This window comes from Vulpes vulpes, chromosome 9 (genome assembly GCF_048418805.1).
Source record: "Vulpes vulpes isolate BD-2025 chromosome 9, VulVul3, whole genome shotgun sequence".
Lineage (NCBI taxonomy): Eukaryota > Metazoa > Chordata > Mammalia > Carnivora > Canidae > Vulpes > Vulpes vulpes.
Window position 1 is genome coordinate 59,100,034 of NC_132788.1, and position 21,400 is coordinate 59,121,433.

General features: G+C 40.3%; 1 protein-coding gene across 7 annotated transcripts in view; it reads left to right on the forward strand.

Moving 5' to 3' along the window:
* The first annotated feature begins 238 nt into the window (after positions 1-238).
* Positions 239-21,400, forward strand: part of RAF1 (Raf-1 proto-oncogene, serine/threonine kinase) — a 79,943-nt gene continuing 58,781 nt past the window's right edge. For 2 of the 7 annotated variants that reach the window (XM_072720264.1, XM_072720267.1), the window contains exons 1-2: positions 1,599-1,752; positions 2,575-2,679. The gene's annotated coding sequence lies outside the window, so the exon portion shown is untranslated. Of the gene's footprint in view, positions 659-833; positions 1,125-1,598; positions 1,753-2,471; positions 2,680-21,400 lie in introns of those variants that run through there. The other 5 variants (XM_072720266.1, XM_072720265.1, XM_026016904.2 and 2 more) reach the window with 5 other exon arrangements.

The following is a 21,400-nucleotide window of genomic DNA, read 5'->3' on the forward strand; positions in this document are numbered from 1 at the left end:
TATCTCCGGGCCTTGTGACGCCGGCAGGCTGGCGTTCCTCTCGCCACGACGCCTCACACCCTCCGGGGAGTCCAAACCCCGGCCCTTCCCGGCCTCCTACCCCCTCTCCCGGGCGCCGGCCACCGCCGCTCCCACCGCCTCCACGGCCCCGAAATGGCGACGGGCGACAGCGCGAGGCCACGCCCCCCGGGAGGCGGGGCCCGCGTTCAGGCTAGAGTGATAGATGCCCGAGCCAAGTGTGCAGTCCGCTGCCAGGCCGGCTCGCGCAGAAGCAGAAAGCCGGTGGCGCCGCAGGTCGGGAGGAGGAGCGCCGAATGCAGGGCTTCTTTGCCGGGGCCGCCCGAGAGGCTCTTCGTCGCGGGCGTTGGGGCCGCCATCTTAGATGGCGGGAGTGAGACGAGGGCGAGCGTGAGACGGGAAGGCTCTCCTGCCGCTCTCCTCGGGCCCGGAAGAGGGCCAGCTGGCCCGGCTTTGGGGCGTGTGCCCCGAGGCGCGGAGCGCGAGTGCGACGATGCGGGGACTGCCCGGGGCCCCGTCCCCTGGGCTGGGGACGCGCCGAATGTGACCGCCTCCCGCTCCCTCACCCGCCGCGGGGAGGAGGAGCGGACCAGACGCCGCCGCCGGACGAGGGGACACGGAGGCGGCTCGGCTCCTTCAGGTGGGCGGCAGGGCCGGGCCCTGGGTGCCGGGGGAGCCAGGCGGCGGGGCCGATGGGGCAGAGTTCCGCGGCGTCCAGGCCTGGGCCGCGCTGATGGAGCTTCCCCGCGGCTGCCGGGGGAGCGCCCGGGCCAGGCCGCTGTCACCCCGGGTGGCGCTGGGCGGGCGGGCGCCCTGGGGCCCGGTGTCATGGCCGGCGAGCCGACTTTCCACATCCCCGCTCCAATTTCCTTGTGTTTCGGGGAGACGTGCTAGCGCCACCCTGTACTCGGTGCACATTCCTTATATTTTGGCCATGGGTGAAGCCCGCCCCAGAATTGCCCTGTTATAGGTGTTGTCATTCGGAGGGACTAATTCCTTTTTCTTCTGGGCGCGGAGGGGGTCGCGGTCGCGCATCTGGTCCGAGGCCGTCACTCAAGTGACACCCTTGCAGGGAGGACGAGAAGAATCGGGGACGAGAGGAGGAGGTGGGTCAGTGCCCCACCAACAAAGGCATAGGGGCCTTGCCCTGGGTTTGGGGACTCTGTGGGTCACTGATGAAAGGTTTGGAAGGCGTATCTTGAGGTTTGGCCCTGGGATGCTTTGGAACGAAGACCCAGCGCTGTCTTTTGTGTAAAGTGAGAGCCGCCAGGGCGCTTCGGTTCTGCAGCTGCAGAGGTTCTGCAGAGCTAGTCGATGCCCAGAAAGAGTTTGGACATCAGGAGCGGAGAGGCGGCTGTGTTCATTCATTGTTCTCCTTCCAGAGCTCTCTGGGTGTGCCCTCTGGTATTCATTTCTCCGGTGGGAAGCGGGTTAGAAGCCCCTCTGTCTCCTTGGGATGTGACCGGGTTCTAGAGGGTCTAATCTAAGGGACGAATTCAGCTCACGTTCATGGAGTATTTCTGCTTGCCTCGTCCTCTGTGGGCCGAGTGGAGGGGACCTGCTCGTCTTTCTTTCCCAAGGCGTGAAAACAATGCACTGTGATAAGGATGGACTTACCGAGCGTAGTGGGAATTTGGAACAGCTAGTTTTGCCTGGGGGAGTCGAGGAAGCCTGAACACTGGAGGGAACTTTTGCGGCCAGTTTTGGACTGACTGATGAGTAAATGCTTACCAGGTGAGGAGGCGGGGAGCGCAGTCTAAGCTGAGGGAGCCGCTGGTACAGAGGCACAGGCACGCAAGAGGTGGGATGACTTTGGGGCGCAGCAAGTCATCTAGGGCTCAGGAAGGAAGCGGTGAGGGAGGAGGGTCTAAAAGAAAGGTTGTAAAGGGTCTTTGTTGGGGAGAGTGAACTAGTCGATTTAATTTGGATTATTTTAAATGAATATTCTAATTTTTTCATGGTGATGACTCATTTTCCTCTTGTCTTGATGATGTTGAAGCTGATAGAAATTGAAAAGATTTACTTTGTTGAACTCATTTAAGAACATTTTTGATAAGTGCTTTATGTCAGATGTTTTGCGCTTACACAGCGGTGAATCACCTGATCTTCATATTCCTAGGTGTTCTAGTAAAAGATTTTTCTAAGGTTTTACTTGCTCATCAAAATGTTGACTTTATGCCTGTAGTGCACGCTGCTAATACTGTATTTTAAATGGCCGTTGGCAATAAAAACCACACTCCCCAGTCATGTAGGAATTGGGAGATTATATGAAACAGTTGAAAGTATTTTTAATTTATTAAGTATGTTGTACATAGTAAACTTGCTTTGGAATGATTCCGTGGTTTCCAATTTTGTTAATAAAGTCATTAGCTCTATAAGCATAATTTACCCCAAATCGTTGTATTGTTGTGATTAATGCATATGCTAAAGTGCATTTATTTTGGTCTTAACAGACTTCAGTTAGCAGTTCCTGAGTTTTTCTTGGGTTGTGATGATTATATGCCACTGAAGAACGCTAAAATACTTTTGGCTTGTCTTCATCCTTATCACTTCAAGGGCTGTGCTGTTTAAAATGCAACAGAAACATTTGACCCAATTGAACACTGGATACTTGGGAAAATAAACCTGTTAGTGTTTCTGCTGGAAAAGCTTATCTTTTAGGTATGTGGTGTTTGTGATTAAAAATTGTAATGGGGTTGCTTAGCCTTGTTAAAACTTTTGTCAGTAGTTGAAAAGTGTAAGCTTTCAAAGTAGGCTTGAGTGAAATACATTTGAATATATTTTGTGGGATTTGGTTTAGCAGAAGAAAACAGGAAAACAGACTAAGCTGGTTATTTATGATGAAAAGTATCTAAAAGATGAAATGGAGAATGGAACATCAAGTATTGTATTACAACTGCTCTGAAACTAGTTGTGTTTAGTTTAAAACATGCCATTTGTGAAATCCAAAGTAGATGGTTTGCTCAGAACATTAAACAACAACTTCTTGGAAGTTAAATTTGACTTTTCCAGAAGTACTAGGTTACTTATTAAATGGAAAATACAGTTAATAACTCTAAATTACTATTTCAGGTATTTTGTTAGTAGATTATAGTATATTTTAATTTCAGATAAAACTGTTAGTAACCTGCCTAAAAATAGAAAAATGTTACATGAGGGAGCGCTTTTGTTTGCATGTTAGGAACATAATAGGCCATACATAATAATCCTGGTCTTGGGAGGAGCTTGTTAGCCAAACAGCATGCCTTAATGTTGACTTGCAGAAGAGAATTTTAAATATTGCTTTTGAAAGGCAGTGAACTGTGTGACAGTAGGGGGTTTATGAAACCACAAAATCAAGCTTGCAAAGGTTTTTTATTTTTCAAATTGTATAGGTCATGGAAGTCATTTCTTTAAAACTATAGTTGGAAAATTGTTCACCTTGACTAAATTAATTGGAAAACTAAGGAACAGTAGGTTTATTTAGGATAAAGTTATATAGAGTTTGAGGTTGTCATACTTTGTGTGTATGTGTTTATGTGTATGGACGGTTAAGAATTCCTATTTGCTAAACTGATTAGGTGCTAAATGTAACGCTAGATTTTTTTTTTTTTTTTTAAGATTTTATTTATTTATTCATGAGAGACACACAGAGACAGAGACATAGGTAAAGACCTGCAGGGAACCTGATGTGGGACTGGATCCCAGGACCTGGGAGCCAAAGGCAGATGCTCAACCACTGAGCCACCCAGGTGTCCCAATACTAGATGTTTGTGTTACACTTTAGTTGGTATTTCTGGTGTAGGGCTTAACTACCTTGCCTGTCATCTCTCATTATGGTAATGACTGGGTATTTTATCCTTGCCTTAAAAGGTGGAATAAAAATTCCTTACTTTCATATTAAGATTTTCATCTTTTATTTTTCAGTGGTTGAATCATTTCATCCCTCCATTTCTCCCAGAATACTTGTATAGCTTTCAATGATTTTAGTGGTTAGCTGTAGATCTTTTAGCCTTTTTTCTAAAATTGCTTCTAAAATCTCAGTTTAACCAAGGAAAATGTCAAGTGGGTGTTGTTTCTTTGTTATTGGTTTTGGCCCAGGCTATCTGAAGTCTCTTTGGCAAATCACTAACAAAGTGTGTTAATTGCTTCACATTCCAATCAGTGTACATAGTTTTTCTTGAGGAACACTTGACACATAGTTTTATTTTTAGATCAGATTCTAAGGGATCTTAAGGGGTGAGGATTAACAATCCTAAAGCTAGTTTCGAATTTGAAAATCCTTGTGATTTTGAAATTGTTGGCATTTTTGGTTAATGAATGGGAAGCAGTAGGCAACAATAATCAATGTTTTAAGGGACCCAGTGTGTTTAAATGCTGGTGAGACCTTGTGGACTTTACTGGTGGACTTGCCTCACTTTTATCTGTTCTTCTTCTTTCTACCTGTTGGATTCCATTTATTGTCATATAGTAACAAGCATAAGTGCATTTTTACTGTTGGAATCAAGGTCTTCTATTTATTTTCTTCCATCCTGCTACAGAAAGCAAAAGTAGAAAAAAAAAAAAAGAAAGCAAAAGTAGTCTGATTTCTTTGAAGCTACTAGGCAACACATTTGGACAGTGTTTAGTTTTTTCCATCCGTGTACATTGCTGATGGAAGAGTCAGGCTAGTTAACATTTAACTATGTTAATATGTCTGTAAAATTATGAGTTTTTATTTCTCATTTCTTTCTTTCTTTCTTTCTTTTTTTAAAGATTTTATTTATTCATGAGAGACAGAGAGAGAGAGAGAGAGGCAGAGACACAGGCAGAGGGAGAAGCAGGCTGCATTCAGGGAGCCCGATGTGGGACTCGATTCCAGAACTCCAGGATCACGCCCTGACCCAAAGACAAATGCTCAACCACTGAGCCACCCAGGTGCCCCGTGAGCCAGTTACTTAAAGACACTAGCTGTGTATCTTTCAGTAAAGTCTTAGATGGCAAGTAGGTTCAGGCTAGTGTGCTTGGTACAGGGTGAACGAAGCAAGTTCCTGCCTTCAAAGACCTTATCTAATGAGGAGAGATTGACACAATTTCCTTACTTTTATCTGTTCCTCTTTTAAGAGCTGTTTTGAACACTATCTTCTAAATATCATCTGATCTTTTTCTCCTTTTCTCATTATTTTGTTTCCTTCCTCGAGCCCCACCTTAAAGCTTCACTTTGCATTTATTTTTCGTATAGCCTTTATCATGTAATCATTTGTGAGTTTACCATCCTGTTGATTGTAAACTGAAATTAATGCTTTCTACTCCATATGCAGTTCCTTCCTATTTATTGATATTTGTAAAAAAACTTTCCCTTTGAGAGGCTGAGGGACCAGGCTTGTGTGCGTCAGTGAAAGTGTTGAGTCTATATTCCAACACTTAGTATTAAGACTAAGTTTTATAAGACCTTTTATTTAAACTTAAATGTTTTCTTTTTTGGTACTATGCACTATAGATTTTATATGTATATATTGTGACGCCTATTAAAGTATTTGTTTACTCCTTTTCCTAGAAGATTGTATCTTAGTCACTTTTGACTATCCAGAGTTTAGCATAATGGCTGACACCTGATTGCAGCCAAGCTGTTGAATGTAAGATGCTAAAGAGTATTTATTGAATTTAATTTTTTGTGTAGGTACCCTACAATTCTGGCTAGTTCCTTAAAAGTAGGGCATATCTTATTCTTGTTTATAAATCTCCAATTCTTAAAGCTTTGTCTTGATTATATAACAATTATTAACTAACTGAATGAGTGGAGATTCAGAGGTTAATCACCTGTGGACTTAGTTCCTTCCTACTGTTCATCACAAATACACAGATGCTTACTATTAAGAGGATATGCTTACTAACTTAGCACTTTGGTGTGTGTGTGTGTGTGTGTTTTAAAGATTTTATTTATTTATTCATGATAGACACACACACACACACACAGGCAGAGACACAGGCAGAGGGAGAAGCAGGGTCCACACAGGGAGCCCGATGCGCGGGACCCGATCCCGGGACCCCAGGATCATGCCTTGGGCCTAAGGCAGGCGTTAAACTGCTGAGCCACCCAGGGATACCCCAACTTAGAACTTTGTAACTTAGGATATCTTTTGAACAAGACCTTGCTTAGCTTCCCCTTCTGTAGGGCATTATTTGTAGACTGCTCTGGGCTCTCACTGCTAGCTCCTTGAGGACTTTTGCCTTCTTTAACAGCTCCCTGCTTCATTGGCTCAAGCACTCTTGTCATGCTGGCTATTTCCTTCTGCATTCATAGGCTTTATACATGGAAGAGAATTTTAACCAGAGAGAATGTGAGGGGATATATGATATTCTACCTTCCTTCAAGTTAGTCTGGACTGGAATTAGAGTGCAGTTGTGAATTCTGAATTGTGAGAGTAGAGATCATGACCTTCATGATTCGTATTTAGCTGACAATATGAAATGGGCCCTTTAGGCTTTTTGGGGGGAGTGTGGGCAGATAAACTATACAGAAAATTTACCATTTTAACAATATTTGAGTATACTGTTCATTGGCAGTAAGTACATTCACGGCATTGTGCAACCATCACCACTCTATTTCCGTAACATTTTCATCATCCCAGGCAGAATCCTGTCCCCCTTGAATGGAACTCCAGTCCTTCTCATTTATTTCTGGTAAATTCTACTTTCTCTCTATGAATTTGCTTATTCCAAGTACCTCACATAAGGGAAAATCATACAGAATTTGTGATATTGCATCGGGCTTATTTTACTTAATGTGTTTCCAAGGTCCATCCATTTTGTAACATATATCAAAACTTAATTCCTTTTTATGAATGAATAATATTCCTGTGGGTGTGTGTGTAAAATATTTTGTTTATCCATTCATCTGATGGATTTTTGGGTTGCTTCTACCTTTTGGCTGTTGTGAATAATGCTACTATGAATATTGGTTTACAAGTATCTTTTTGAGTCTCTACATTCAATTCTTGAGTGTATGCCTTGGCGTAGAATTGGTGTATCATATAATAATTTGGTTTTAACTCTTTGAGGAACTGCCAAACTATTTTCCAGAGCAACTGCATCATTTTACATTTCCACCAAGAATACATGAGGGTTCTAGTTTCTTCACATTCTTGTCAACACTTGCTATTTTCCATATTTTGATAACTATCCTAATGGATGTGAAGTGGTGCTAGGCTTTTTTCTTACTGCTAAATCTAATGAGCAAACAAGAGACTTAAAAGTTGGCTATATTTGTATGTTTTTTTTTTTACCCTTATAAATGTATTTGTACATAATGTTCTTTAAATAGATATCACACAACTAGTGACTCATCTTTTTTGAAAAGAATAAACTTTTTTTTAAAAGATTTTTATTTATTTATTCACGAGAGACACAAGAGAGAAGCAGAGACATAGGCAGAAGGAGAAGCAGACTCCCTGTGGGTAGCCTGATGGAGGACTCACAATCCAGGACCCTGAGATCCTGCCCTGTGCCGAATACAGACGTTTAACTGCTGAGCCAACCAGGCGTCCCAGTGTAGTTACCTTCTTAATACCTTATATCCTTTAATCTAAAATGTTTTCTGTGAACCAGTGAAAGATGATTTTAGTTTATCCTGTGTGAAAAGATTAAGTGGAAGAAAAGATTGGATACATATGTCCACAAATGTTGGCAAGGCCCATCTATAGGTGGTTATTTTTTGTATTTTTTCATATTTTTCAGACCCTCCCCCCCCATGAACATGTATTATGTAAATAGTGGTTTTTGTTTTTATTTTTTTTGTTTTATTTTAGATTTATATATTTTTTATTTTATTTTTTTATGATAGAGAGAGAGAGAGAGGCAGAGACACAGGCAGAGGGAGAAGCAGGCTCCATGCACTGGGAGCCCGACGTGGGATTTGATCCCGGGTCTCCAGGATCGCGCCCTGGGCCAAAGGCAGGCGCCAAACTGCTGCGCCACCCAGGGATCCCAGATTTATGTATTTTTTAGAGCACTTATGTGTGAGCACAGGGTGGGAGGGGTAGAGGGAGAGAGAGAATCAGCAGCAGACTGCTTGCTGAGTACAGAGCCCCACGGGGTGCTCAATTCCAGGACTCTGAGATCATGACCTTAGCCAAAAATCAGGGGTTGGCTGCTTAACAGACTGAGCCATGAGATGCCACTGTGATTAGTGTATCTTTTAAGAAACTAATTGGAAAATATAAATTGTAATTAAAAGAGTATGTATTATGTACATATGACATCTGTACGGGATTATAAGCATGAAGAAAATACCAATAGTAATAGATTGTTAACATAGGTTACTTGGTGGGGTTAGATGGGGGAAGATAGGGAAGGGTAAAGCAAACATTTTTAAAAGGATTTTAAAAACATGTAGGTGCTATAGAAAAAAAAAAGCAGAGTAAGAGTTTTAGAGGGTATTGAATGGGGAGGAGTGCTATTTATATAGTGTTTGTAAATCATTAAATATGAAGATTTATTTTTTTTTCTTTTTTATTTTTTATTTTTTTATTTTTTTATTTTTTTAAATTAATTTTTATTGGTGTTCAATTTACCAACATACAAAAAAACACCCAGTGCTCATCCCGTCAAGTGTCCACCTCAGTGCCCGTCACCCATTCCCCTCCAACACCCGCCCTCCTCCCCCTCCACCACCCCTAGTTCGTTTCCCCGAGTTAGGAGTCTTTATGTTCTGTCTCCCTTCCTGATATTTCCCAACATTTCTTTTCCCTTCCTTTATATACCCTTTCACTATTATTCATATTCCCCAAATGAATGAGAACATACATTGAAAATATGGAACGCTTCACGAATTTGCGTGTCATCCTTGCGCTAAATATGAAGATTTAAAATAAAAAGAAAAGTTGTATAAAAAGTAAAAGACTAGGGGATCCCTGGGTGGCTCAGTGGTTTAGCGCCTGCCTTTTTGGCCCAGGGTGTGATCCTGGAGTCCCGGGTTCAAGTCCCACGTCGGGCTCCTGGCATGGAGCCTGCTTCTCTCTCTCCTCCTGTGTCTCTGCCCCCCCCCCCCATGTCTATCATAAATAAATAAATAAATCTTTAAAAAAAAAAAGGTAAAAGACTATACTATTCTTCATCAGACTTGTTTCCAAGCTTTTCCTGTACTCTTATTCCCTGGATATTCTTTGGCTTTTGTTTTACCTCTGTATCATCTGTTAAAATGCTACCCCTTCTAGTTCAAGTACTATAATGAAGTCATCCTTGACTGTCCACCTCTTTCTTCACTCAAGCTAGAAGTGACCTTTCCACACTTCAATTTCAGAATTTTCTTAAGGGGCACCTGGATAGCATAGTGGCTTGAGTGACCTGCTGTTGGTTTTGGCTTAGGTTGTGATCCTCAGGATCCTGAGATTGAGTTCAGAGAGGAGTCTGTTTCACATTCCCTCTCCCTCGGCCCCTCCTGCTCATGCTGTCTATCAAAGAAATCTTAAAAAAACAAAACAAGCTCACCCCCCTCCCAAAAGGCTGCCACATTTTGTTGTAGAGGAGTGCCTGTTACCCTGAAAGTTCTTAGCACAATGCCTAGCATATAGTTAGTCTTTGGTAAATGATGGTTCTTTTCTTCTACATTAAAAACTTCTGGAAGGCAAGGGGCAATGTCTTTCTGAATTTTATATTCTTCAAAGCTGCTAATAGTTGAAAGTAGATTCTTAGAAATTGTTGAATGAATAGTGCTCCTTATTCTTTTTTTTCCTCTCAGTTCTGTGCCTGGTTGCAGTATATACAGAAGCATCTGATTCCTTCGATTATATATTAATATTTTTATTTGGTAGATGGTGATTCATGAAAAAGGGTTAGGATAAATATTGTAATTATATCTTTTCTCCATTAGTATTTTATTCAGATATTTGAACACCTAATTTTATGTAAGATGTACTATACTGGATGATGGAGTATGACAAGATGTAGCAAATACACATAGTTCTTTTCCTTAAGGCATTCATACTTTGGTATATAATTACATAGGTTACATTTTCACATTTTGTTTTTTTAATCCTTGTTTTCCAAGTAGTTGGGTATAATTTAGAGCTTTAATGAATTAATGGTCTAATTATGGGGGAAACTTGTGCGCATGTCCTTTTTTTTTTTTTTTTTAAGATTTTGTTTATTTTTTTCATAAGAGACACACACACAGAGAGGCACAGACACAAGCAGAGGGAGAAGCAGGCTCCGTTCCATGCAGAGAGCCTGACGCAGGACTCGATCCTGGGTCCCCAGGACCACACCCTGGGCTGAAGGCGGCGCTAAACCCCTGGGCCATCCGGACTGCCCACATGTCCTTGTTTTAAGAAAATTATTCTTGAAAACTTGGTTTAAAATATACTGAAAAAAAAATACTATCAATTTTTACAGGTGCCGCCTTATAATTCTTAAAAGCTCTTCAAGCAAGGAAGGTGGATACCTTTGGCAGTACCACTGAAGACTAAGGAAATCTTTATTATATGAGAGCCATTGACTCTGGAAGGAATTATAGGAGATTTGACTGACTCAGATGGTTACTTCTTGAAATTGTTCTGCCAAGTTGTAAACCTAAAGGAATACCTCCCATCTCGAGGACAAATTCCAGTGTCTGCCTGTGCCAGTTTGCAGAATAGTGGATTTATTTATTTTTTATCTCATGTCTCTTTTTGAAAGATTTTATTTGTTCATGAGAGAGAGAGAGAGGCAGAGACATAGGCAGAGGTAGGAGGCTTCCTGCAGGGAGCCTGATGCAGGACTTGATTCCATGACCCAGGGATCATGACCTGAGCCAAAGGCAGATGCTCAACCACTGAGCCACTGATGCATCCCTATATTTTATATCTTTATTCTTGAGGAAAGCAAAATGCTATCTTTTCAGTTACCTGTTGATTATGCAAGATTTGCCACTAAAATTCATGCTTTTTATGTGGAATATAGGGTTGCCTGGCTGGCTTGGTTGGTAGAGCATGCAACACTTGACCTTGGGGTTGTGCGTTAAGCCCCACATTGGGCATAGAGCTTCAATTTCAAAAAAATTATAAATAAATAATTTAGTGGTACAAGGTTAATTAAGTCTGTGTGTCCAGGTATTAGGGTAAAATATCTGGGTGTTTTTTGTTTCCCTTCCTTCCCCTTTGACTATGCAGCCATCTTATTACCTCATTATTACATGGCCATCAGAATGATTATCCTTAAACCAGATTTTATTTGTGCGTTGTATATTTTGGTACTTTTGTTAATGGTGTACTTTGTAAATGAGTGTGTTCATTTTAGAATTAGCAGTCACTGTCTAAATAAAGAAAGTGACAGGTTTGGAGATGAGAAGTAAAACTTGGGCTTAAAAAGTGTTAAAAACAAAGTGACTTAAATTAAAAATAATGAAAAACTGATTTGTAGCAAGAGTTAAAAATGAAATTGTTCCCAGAGGTCTTTTACTGTGGGGCTGATTGCTTTGACATATTGTTTTGAGCTAGCTGATTTTTAACTTGTATTTTTATACCAATTACCTTTTAAAAAGTTAGAGTCCTTTCTAAATTTGGGCAGCCCTGGCTTGCTAACTTTTAGAAGGGTAAAGTGTCACATTTCCTCATGTGCCTTTATGCTGCCCAGTCATCTGATGAAGTTGCCAGTTTGTGGTCAGAAATTGAGAAAGAGGAGTGAGGAAACTCAAAATATTGACACACACACCACCTTGCAGTGCATCAAAGTGCCCTTTTGGACTGGTTGGAAAACTGTAACCTAAGCCTTTTCCAAACTAGACATATGATTATTTCCTAGCTTGGATGAGATGACATTTGAGTTTTTAAGTGTTTGAGCATGTCTGTCAGCAGAAACTTTCTGTGTGAGGGTGATTTTTTTTTTCAGCGTTGTGTGACCAATTGAATTAAAACAACACTAAAGGAAGCTTGGGGAAATCATGAAAAAAAATTGATCACCTGATCTCTCAGGTGGAGCAAGACTGGACTGAAGAAAGGAGTGAACTTAAAGGAAAATGAATAGTGAAGTTGCGTTATAAGCACTTTAAAATATGAGTATTCAGTTATGTTTCGCTCTGCCAAAAAAATTAAAAGTTTTTTTAATACTGCAGGCAATTTCAGCCACCATTACTCATACTGAGTATATGTTGTGAGATTTTGATTGCATTTGAAAAAAGTGATCTATTCTTTTGTTATTTTCAATTCACACAACCTTTTAGTTTGACTGTGGTGCAGTAACTTTCTAAAGATACATTAAAAAAAAAAAAGCTATTATAAATAATAGCTTACCTTAGTAGGCTACTTACCTTGCTGTGTTCTTTTAAGAGCTGACCTTAATTCATTTAATCTTCCAACAGTCTGATGATATAGGTAAAATATGATCTTTATTTTAAAGAGGAAGAAAGACCTGGAGTAAATACTCTAAATATAGGCCATCTACTTAAGGAGAGATTAAAGGGATTTTCTAGGGTAATTTTGATTCTATCCTAAACCCTATTTTCACTCTAGAATTTAACCCCTATGTATGATGCAGACTTAGTGTTTTTGTAAGAATTCTGGGAATGCCTTCAACTTAATAATTTCCTTTATGATCCATGGTAGTTTTATTTCCTTCTTACAGGCCTTATACTATTGACCCCACCTAATCCCCATATTTCTTTTTAAACTAAATTCTGAAGGTAACTGAAGGCAGGGATCCAAGTTTTTTTTTTTTTTTTTTTTTAATTTAAAGATCTTATTTATTTATTCATGAGAGACCTAGACAGAGAGAGACACACCCAGGCAGAGAGAGAACCAGACTCCAGGCAGGGAGCCCGACAACAAGGCGGAACTCGATCCCAGGACTCCAGGACCACGCCCTGGGCTGAAAGCAGGCGCCAAACTGCTGAGCCACCCAGGGATCCCCTGGGATCCAAGTTTTAAACTGATTTGCCTCTCCCAAGCCCTCATTTTTCATAGAACCCTCAGAGATAGCCCCTTTGAAGAGTTTTTTTTGATCAACTTTCATTGACTTAAGTGGAAATACTTACTTCCATTATTTTTTTTTCTCTGTAAGATGATAATCAATTGGTGTAATACTTTATATGTGAGAACTTTTCTTCGATATTTGATTTAGGGATTTAGTTTAATACTAAATCAAAAAATTCTTCTTTCTAAAATGTTTTCACTAATCAATGTTTCATAAACTTTTAAGAAACATCGTTATCACTTGTTTATGTGTAAAGCGTATCCAGTATATATGCAAGCACTTCGGGTGAGGATTGTGAGCCTACACGGAAGCCTTTAAAACTTGGAGTGATTAGGGGTACTCCCTTGATGTTTTATCTTAAACATTTAACATTTAATGGAGGGACTTCTCTTTTTGAAAGTTTTCTCTGCAAATTTTGCTAATTCTTATGAGAGTGTTTAGAATGCTTGGAATTTTAGAGGTGTCTGGGTGGCTCAGTCAGTTGAGTTTCTGACTCCTGATTTTGGCTCAGGTCATGATCTGAGGGTCAGGAGATGAAGATTGAGCCCCAGGTCAGCCTCCATGCTGGATGTGCAGACTGCTTCAGATTCTCTCTCTCCTTCTGCCCTTCCCCCTGCTCGTACTCTCTTTCTCTCAATAAATAAATAAATGTATAAAATCTTAAAAAAAAAAGATGCTTGGAATTTTATATGATAGATAATGCTATTAGTCTTTAAAAACTATGAACTACTTTATTTCTTTGTTACCGTTTTTCCTACCTTAAATTCCCAGTCTATTTTCTTTCTTTCTTTCTTTCTTTCTTTCTTTCTTTCTTTCTTTCTTTCTTTCTTTCTTTCTTTCTTTTTTTTTAATTTATGATAGTCACAGAGAGAGAGAGAGAGAGAGAGGCAGAGACACAGGCAGAGGGAGAAGCAGAGGGAGAAGCAGGCTCCATGCACCGGGAGCCTGATGTGGGATTCGATCCTGGGTCTCCAGGATCACGCCCTGGGCCAAAAGCAGGAGCCAAACCGCTGCGCCACCCAGGGATCCCTCTTTTTTTTTTTTTTTTTTTTTTTAAAGATTTTATTTACTTATTCATAGAGAGAGGCAGAGACACAGGCAGAGGGAGAAGCAGGCTCCATGCAGGAAGCCCGATGTGGGACTCCATCCCTGGTCTCCAGGATAACACCCTAGGCTGTAGGCAGCACCAAACTGCTGCGCCACCGGGGCTGCCCCCCAGTCTATTTTCTGATTTTATGATTTATCAGAAATGATACTTAAGTGTTAGATACTTGAATTAGTTTACTAGTTAAAATATAAACCGACATATACTTCAAATACAGCTATGTAACTATATAGTGTTAATAGAGCTACTATTACCCATATTTTACTTAAAGAGCAGTGAGTTAGGATACTTTATATTTTTCTTAAGCATTAAGTCACTATAAGTTATACATGGCATTTGGCTTATTTTCTCTTTGATATTAAATCTTATTTGTCCTATCCTGGTAAAGAAAAAATAACCTTTTGAGGAAATGATAAATTGAAGCAGAGACTATTTTCCAATAAGTGGTATTGGTTAATTGTAAGTAATTTAGCAGTGTGTTGATGTCATGTACAAGTCCAAGTACAAGATAGACTAATGGGTAAAGTATCCAGAATTGCCCCATGCAGGCTCTACATAGGATTTCTGGGAATATAGAGACACGTTGCAAAGCACAAATGAATAAGATAGTGTATAGTTAATGTTTTTTTTTTTTTAAAGATTTTATTTATTTGAGAGAGTGATAGAGCAAGCATGAACAAGGTGTTGGGGGGATGGGCAGAGGGAGAGGGAGAAGCAGACTCCCCTTTGAGCAGGGAGCTGATGCAGGGCTTGATCCCAGGACCCTGGGATCATGACCTGAGTCAAAGGCAGATGCTTAACCACCTGAGCCACCCAGGCACCCCTATAGTTAATGTTATTCTAGTAATGTGAAAGCTAAACAGACTCTTTCATAGTTAGTTGATCTGTACTTTGGACCTTGGGGTTTAATATTTGAGTATAGTATACCATAGTGGTTAAGAGCTTTAGGTTTTCAATTTAGAAAAACCTAGGCTGGAGGTTTTTAAAGGCTATTGGGCAGAGTTCTTGATTATTATAATCAGTAGAACCACCATTGCTTGTATAATGAGTGATAATGGGTAACATTTTCTATCTCAGGCTAACACTATGTGCTTCTCATATATTATTTAACATTAGCATGTTATAAAACATGCCAAGTAGAGGGGAAAGAAATACAAGTAAATCTTAAATTTAGATGTCAGTGAGTAACAGGCTATTTAAAAATATAGACATCTCAAAAAATAAATAAATAAATAAAGGTGGGACGCCTGGGTGGCTTGGTGTTTGAGCATCTGCCTTTGGCTCAGGGCATTAAATTCTTTCAAAAAAACAATAAATAAATTGTGTTATATAAGGCATGGTATGTATTTTCCTGTCTTCCACATACAGATCTGATGTATTCTTTTTTATTTATGTTTTTAAAGATTTCATTTATTTATTCATGAGAGACACAGAGAGAGAGGGAGAGGGAGAAGCAGGCTCCATGCAAGGAGCCTGATGTGGGACTCGATCCCGGAACTCCGGGATCATGCCCTGAGCCGAAGGCAGGCACTCAACTGCTGAGCCACCCACGCGTCCCTGATGCATTCTTTAGAAACAATATTTATTTCAAAGTAGTAGTATAGTAACATCAAGTATTTTTTATTTTATTTTTTTAATTTTTTAGAGATTTTATTTATTTGAGGGGGGCGGGTGTGCGTTAAGGGTGTGTGCACATGAGTCGAGGAGGGGCGGAGGGAGAAGGAGAAGCAGACTCCCTGCTGAGCAGGGAGCCCAACACAACACAGGGCTCAATCCCAGGACCTTGAGATAATGACCTGAGCTGAAGGTGGACACTTAACAGACTGAGAGCCACTCAGGCACCCCTAAGTATTTTTTATTTTTTAAATCAGTGTATTGTAATAGAGCTGTAATTTACAATCTGAGGATTTGCAGTTTGGTTTTGCTTCTTTTAAATTGTGACTAAACCTTTTGAATTTCACATTTTCTTCATCTAAAAAAGAGATAGGAATAGTACCTGCCTTAGCCTAATTCGAACAATCCCGTGAGGTAATGGAGAGGAGAGCTGAATAAACCGTGAAGCTTATTAAATTTTAAGTTCTCTTGACTGAAAGAGACTTTCTGAAATCAGTCTCAACCATGTAGAATGCATTGCTATATTCTCAGAAATTAGCTTTTAGATAGATTGCTAAGTTCTTAAAACCTCATTTAACACCAGCATGCTGGCTGCCTTGAGTATATTTGCTCTACCAATTTAATATTTTTAAGTGAAATATAAGATAGTATTTGAAGAAGAACTCAAAAATGAGATTTTTTCAGAGTGTCTGATTATGAAAGAATATTTAAAAACCGGTGAAGTTTTTACATTGGGGGTGTGTATGTGTTCTTAGAAAGGCAATAGTAAGATTTATTTGGCACATTATCTTGGCTGAAGTAGGGAAAGGGTAAAACAAAGTCAGCCTTAACCCCAAGTTTGCCCAACTGCTTTTTTTTTTTTTTATTTTTATTTTTTTTTTATTTATGATAGTCACAGAGAGAGAGAGAGAGAGACAGGCAGAGACATAGGCAGAGGAGAAGCAGGCTCCATGCACCGGGAGCCCGACGTGGGATTCGATCCCGGGTCTCCAGGATCGCGCCCTGAGCCAAAGGCAGGCGCCAAACTGCTGCGCCACCCAGGGATCCCCTGCCCAACTGCTTCTTGACCCTTAGGGAGAAGTTTAGAATTTTTTGACTTTTTTTAAAAAAAGATTTTATTTGGGCAGTCCCGGTGGCTCAGGGATAGCTCAGTGGTTTAGCGCTGCCTTCAGTCCAGGGTGTGATCCTGGAGACCCAGGATCAAGTCCCACGTCGGGCTCCCTGCACCTGCATGGAGCCTGCTTCTCCCTCTGCCTGTGTCTCTGCCCACCCCCCCATGTCTCTCATGAATAAATAAATAAAATCTTAAAAAAAAAAAAGATTTGAGATAGAGCAAGAAAGAGTGAGCTGGGGGAGGGAGCGGGAGAGGGAGAAGCGGACTCTCTGCTGAGCAGAGCCCTACTGGATCTCAGGACCCTGGAATCCTGATTTGAGCCAAAGGCAGATGCTTAACCAACTGAACCACTCAGGCACCCTGTCTTTTTGATTCTTGTATGCTGGATTCCTCAAAAGCTTCCTGGTTTAATCAGGATTGTTAAAATTTATTTTTCTTAACCATGGTTCAAAGGAATGTAACCCAATCTTTCAGGAGAGGAATTGTGATAAGATAATCAGTGAGAAGTGTTCAGTGAGTGCTGTAGTTTCTATCTCCAGAAGTTGGTAGAGTAGCATTTCCAGACAAACATTTATGCCTCAGATTAAGCTTTAAGGTGGGAGATGGACCTTGAAGCAGAAGACTCAAAACACAATTATACCTGAAGTACTGGTAGTTACATTTTCATAATTGTAGTCTTTTCATACTTGACTGTCCTGAGGCTACTTAAAAGTACTTAGTATGTGTGCTGCTTTCTGATAATCTTGTGCCTTAAACATAGTCTTGTTTTCAGAACATTTTTTATACCATTTGCTACACTCAAAATGCAAAAATGAGACTTCCCAGGGCTTTTGAACAGTTTATTTTGTTTTCTAACTTATGTTTTATTAATCTGGCACAATTTATTCATTTTTGGAAAAGCCTCTGAATGCAGCAATTCACTGAAATTATTGCTGGAGCTGGGCCACAGGGTGAGAAAGCTAAAATGAATGTGTTGAGTTTAAAATGCCTTTATCACAACCTGGTGTTCTCCTGAATTATGAGCATCAGAATGTATTATACAAGTAGTTTTTCTAAGATCACTTCTCAACCTCTTATTAGGAGTTGTACTAGGAAATAATTTGATGTCTTTAACATTTTTCACATAGGTGGCCCTTAGATTTACTACTCTCTTATATTTTGTTTGATCCTTAACGTATTTACATATCCAGAATGTTTGTTACCTGCTGTAACCGGTTTCTCAGCTACATGGTGCTTTGATAGATTGAGGCATGAGGATTGTGGGAACGTTTCTCAGAATTCTGCAGACTCTCGGGACGCCTGGGTGCCTCAGTGGTTGTGTCTGCCTTCAGCTCAGGTCGTGATCCCGGGGTCTTAGGATCAAGTCCTGCATCAGGCTCCCTTTTGGGAGCCTGCTTCTCCCTCTGCCTGTGTCTCTGCCTCTCTCTGTGTATCTCTCATGAATAAAGAAGTAAAATCTAAAAAACAAACAAAAAAACAAACTTAAAAAAAACTCTGCAGACTCTCTGGAAATATAGTACTGCTTTTTGCCTTCCCCAACAAAGCTGAAGAAGAGTGGGGGTTGAGTGGTATGTACTATGCTCTTAGTACCCATTTGATTTGTTGCTTGAGGACAGTAGTGCATGGGGAGAATTTATACCTCACCTTACCATTTAGATATTTAAAAAGTTAATCTTACTTTTGGAAAGTGTCGAGATAAAAATCATTGGGCACCTGCTTCTATTGGAGGCAACCAAGAGAGGTTTCTGCTTGGCATATAGTAGAAAACCCATTGGCTGTACTGGTGTGTGTTCATGGAAATCCTCAGGAATGTATTCCTGATTTAAAAAAAAAAAAAAACGAATTTATTTTAAGAGTTGAGTTGTTCTTAACATTCCTGTATTTTTTTTTAACTATTCAGGAAGGAGTTTGAGAAAGTTATGTTGAGCCATAGAAATCAACTAGTTAGTTCTGGCTGATAAAACTGTTGATATTCAACAGTCCCTTGTTTTTATTCATTGAAAAATTGGTTTATCCTTTTACTAAAATGGAGAAGAATTATTCTTAGGGCTCCTTTTATGGCCTATGGTATTTGAACCATAGCAAATACAGAGAAAATAATGACTACTATCCAATTATAGAATCATTTGCAAGCATAATGTGAAAATGTAGCAGCTTCCGCAAATTTTAGCTTTTGATTGTTTTGGAAATTGTTTTTTTCTCCTTAATTTTACTGACCATCTACGGGGATCCCTGGGTGGCTCAGTGGTTTAGCACCTGCCTTTGGCCCAGGGCATGGTCCTGGAGTCTTGGGATCAAGTCCCATATCAATCTCCCTGCATGGAGCCTGCTTCTCCCTCTGCCTGTGTCTCTGCCTCTCTCCCTCGCTCTCTGAATAAATAAATAAAATCTTTAAAAAAAAAAAATTTTTTTTACTGACCATCTGGTTGGATTTGTGGTTGATAACATATATGAAGAACATGTTAACATCCAAGAATCTAAACTTTAACTAGTATTGTATGATTATGCTTAAGAACGCATTCTTGTTTTGGGACATATACTCGGTATACTTGGGGATTGTCATATTTTTTTTTTAAGCTGAACTCTTCCCATTCCCCCATCTGAAACCCTTCTCTTTCTAGACATTGTTTTGCATTCTGCGTGATCTTATGCATGTTTAAAAACACATTTCTACATTTCTTTAGTAGGGGCACTGTGGCTTAACACCACTTTTTATTTTCAGTGGTGTATATTTAGGACAAATTGGATATGTGTGTAGGTGGAAAATGTTTATAGTTTGTGTGACAGAGCAGGTGATCAAGAATGGTACTTGGTTTTATTTTTAAAATAAAACAGCTGTGAAGGGAAATGCCAAACAACACTAGTAAATCAAACTTTGTAAATAACTCCAGCATTGTAGAATTCCATAATGGCTTCCATTGGGTGTTAACAGTTGGTTTGTCTATTTGGAATCTGTATGCTGAACTCTTATATGACTTTAGCTGACTGCCAGTCAGCGGTTGTACTGTGCATATCCTACAGTTGAAGAATTCCACAATTGTCAGTGTTCTAGTCCTAGAGTGTAGCCCCTCAGCATAGTGTGGTTCATAAATGACTGCACTGATGATTTCTTTGAGAACTCTGTACTTGGTTGGACTCATTTGCCAGCATTTGTTACTCAGGAATTGAGGCCAGCAAAGTCTGTATAGGTCATCTCATTGTAGATGTAGAAACTTATTTATGGGCTGGGTTGCATAGTTTAGATTTAAACTCTGGTAAGGCAAAATTATGTAACTTATTTTATGGTTTTATCCTTAATTGAAACAAAGAACATCTTCCTTAGAACTATGTGGATTAAATGAAATAGTGGACACTTGTATACATGCTTGGGGCCTAATTCATAGTAGTTGCCTGGAGGATGCTGGATTTTGTTTTTCTTTATCAACTCTCTTTTTTATGTCTCATATTGCACTTTTTGGAAATTTTGTTTCCCTGGTCCTCATGACAGATGTGTTCCAGAGAAGCAGCTGAACAAGAAAACTTCTGGTATTATGTCCCCTGCCTGGTCATGAGGCTTTAGTCTTCCATATATCATCCCCTGAGATTTGCTAGAGTACAGAGCCACAAGGATTTAAGAAGATCCATGTTGCTTGCTTGTTTGTCATGGGTGGATGTTATATGAACAGTGGCAATATTTGAGAAGCTTGAAGTTAAATGTATTACCTGAATTTTGATTGTACCTTTTTTGTTTTTAAGGTTTTGTTCATTTATTTGAGAGAGAGAGCGCGTCGGTGCACGAGTGAGCTTGTGCAGGCTCATGCCAGAGCATCAGCAGGGGGAGCGGCAGGAGGAGAGGGAGAAGCAGACTCCCTGCTGAGCAGGGAGCCTGATGTGGGGCTCAATCCCAGGACCCTGAGATCACAACCTGAGCCAAAGACAGATGCTTAATTGGCTGAGCCACCCAGGTGCCTCTTGGTTGTACCATTTAAGAGTATGCCCAGTAGGCTAATTTAAGGATATTTCTCTAAGTTCCCTCCTTTAATCCCTTGATTTCAGTAATTGTCACCTGTAAACTACAGAAGTAGACACCTATTCGTTTCTATCCCCCACCCCTTTCATGGTAACTGTATCTCATTTTTTTCTGTGAGGAAACCCTTATTCCCTGTTACATAGCCATTCAGTTAGTTTGTTTTTAAAGATTTATTTATTCATTTGAGAAAGAGAGCACACTCATTGCAAGAGTGTGCAAGTGGGGGGAGGAGCAGAGGGGAGAGAATCTTGAGCAGACTCTGTGGAGTCTGATGCAGGACTCATCATCAGATACCATGACCTGAGCTGAAACCAAGAGTCGGATGGATGCTTTAACTGACTGAGGCACTCAGGTGTCCCACAGCCATTCAGTTTTAATGACATTGACCTTATCCTTAGCTTTAGCTTTTTAGAGGAGAGTTTGATTAGCTTAAAGCAATCAGTAAAGCCCAGCTATTTGGACATAATGATTTGCTCACAGTGACTCACTGAAGGTCAGTGAGATGTGAAGTCACGTTTGGGGGTTGCTTAATCCTAAGGGTTCCCCCCCCTTTTTTTTTAAAGATTTTATTTATTTATTCATCACACACACACACACACACACACACAGGCGCAGAGACACAGGCAGAGGGAGAAGC